This window comes from Chrysochloris asiatica, unplaced genomic scaffold (genome assembly GCF_000296735.1).
Source record: "Chrysochloris asiatica unplaced genomic scaffold, ChrAsi1.0 scaffold00025, whole genome shotgun sequence".
In the NCBI taxonomy this organism is placed as follows: Eukaryota; Metazoa; Chordata; class Mammalia; order Afrosoricida; family Chrysochloridae; genus Chrysochloris; species Chrysochloris asiatica.
The window spans coordinates 19,911,988-19,914,244 of NW_006408543.1; the positions used below are offsets into that span (position 1 = coordinate 19,911,988).

General features: G+C 39.7%; 1 pseudogene; it reads left to right on the top strand.

The window, feature by feature from the left end:
* LOC102817214 overlaps positions 1 to 2,257 on the top strand; it is a 7,301-nt pseudogene that overhangs the window by 1,835 nt on the left and 3,209 nt on the right.

A 2,257-nucleotide genomic window follows, 5' to 3' on the forward strand; every position in this document is an offset into this window, starting at 1 on the left:
AGACGTTTTATAGCAAGGAGGGTGTGATTAACTTTTCAGTCTAAGAGCAGAGGTCCCTGGGACCATCAAGGGAGAAGAGCAGAGAGCAAGACCCTACCCAGAGAAGCAGTGATGCCTGAGATGGAAGAAGAGATTATGACATGGAGAGATGGAGCAGCTGGGGACTTTAGACCCAGAAAGGGAGGGGTGGGAGGGTAGGCAGGCTTATAGTGTATACCCTTTGGTTAGTTATTAATGCATGGAGGGGATTGTAACCATGGCAATGAAACTATATACGATAGGATGAATGTAAAACTAATGTTCTCCCATGTAGACCATCATATAATTCACAATAAAACATTTAAAAAAAAAAAAAAAGATGGAAGAAATACAGTGAGTCACTGTACAAAAAGAATTGGTCAATGTTCAACCATTTCAAGATGTAGCATATGACCAATAACCAATGGTATTGAAAGAAAAAGTCCAAGCTGCATTGAATGCACTGTCAAAACACAAAATTCCAAGAATTGAGGGAATACAAATGGAAACATTTCCACAAACTGATGCAGTGCTCACTGGAGGCACTCACTTATCTATGCTAAGAAATCTGGAAGATAGCTATCTGGTCAACAGATTGAAAGAGACATGTTTGTGACCATTCCCAAGAAAAGGTAATCCTACAGAATGTGAAAATCATCAAACAGTATCATTAATATCACATGCAAGTAAAATTTTGCTGAAGAAAATTAAAAAACAATTGCAGGAGTACATCAACAGGAAGCTACCAGAAATTCAAGGCAGATTCAGAAGAGGATGTGGAACTAGGGATCTCATTGGTGATATCATATGGATGCTGGCTGAAAGCAGAGAATATCACAGAAATATTCGTTGTTGTTTTCAGGTGTTGAGGACTCGAAATACTTACGATTGAAGATCAAAGAATATAGATTGCACCTCAATGTAAAGAAAAGGAAAATTATCTCAACTGAACCAATAAATAACATCATGATAAATGGAGAAAAGATTATAGAGTTGTCAAATATTTCAATTTGCTTGGATCCATAATCAACACTCATTAAAGCAGCAGTCAAGAAATCAAGACATGCATCAGGCAAATCTGCTGCAAATGACCTCTTTAAAGTGCTAAAGTGCAAGGATATTGGAACCAACTCAATGGTACCTAACAACAACATGGTAACTCTATACTTAACTTGTTAAGGAATAAACAAACTACTTTTTACAGTGGCTGCACCATTTTACAATTCTACCAACAATGAGTGATGGTTCCAGTCCTAATATGGCACTGTAGGGTAAGCGCTGGACCACACTGACTGTTTGAACCACAAGGTCAGCATTTCAAACTCCCCGGCATTCCTTGGAAACCCTATACAAACAGGGTTACTATGAGTCAGAACTGATTCAATGGCACTTAATGACAACAACAGCAACAGCCAAACACTTGTAATTTTGTAGTTTTCTGATAATAACCAGATTATTACCAACTTCTGCAGTCTGAAATGAATCAAACATGAAATGGATGAAAATTAAGATGCCTTGTTGTTTTTGTTAGATGCTGACTCATGGGGACTCAATGTACAACAGAACAAAACACTGCCCAGTCCTGTGCCAATCTCACAGTCTTGCTATGCTTGAGTCCATTGCTGCTGCCATGGTGCCAGTCCATCTCATTGGGGGTCTTCCTCTCTTTTTTTGCTGACCCTCCACTTTACCAAGCATGATGTCCTTCTCTGGGGACTGATTTCTCCTGATGATCTGTCTGAAGTGTGAGAGATGAAGTCTGGCATCCTGGCTTCCAAGGACCATTCTGGCTGTACTTCGTCCAAAACAGATGGTTCTTTGGACAGTCCATGTTACCCTCAGTATTCTTCTCCAACATCACAACTAAAGTACATCAATGTTGGGGTCCAGCCTCGACAGAGGGGTGGGCTTCACGGAGGTGGGGGGTCTGGAAGACAAAAAAGAGGTTACACAAAGACACAAGGTTGATGCAAGTTGACGGGCAGACAGTTCTGCTGCAGACATTGCACACAGAACTAGCTCCACCCCAGTCTTTTATTCTCCTTTTTTTAAGGAACAGATCTTTACAGAAGAAGAATGTGATTATTCAGATGAGACAATGCTTAATGATACACAGAGACAATCTTTTAAGATAATTCCTGAATACAGCATGAGTTTCTTACTAATCTAACATTTTTATCTCTATAGGGAAAGGTCAAGTAAGCTATTATAGATTAACCTTTAGGCCTACATGACCTAC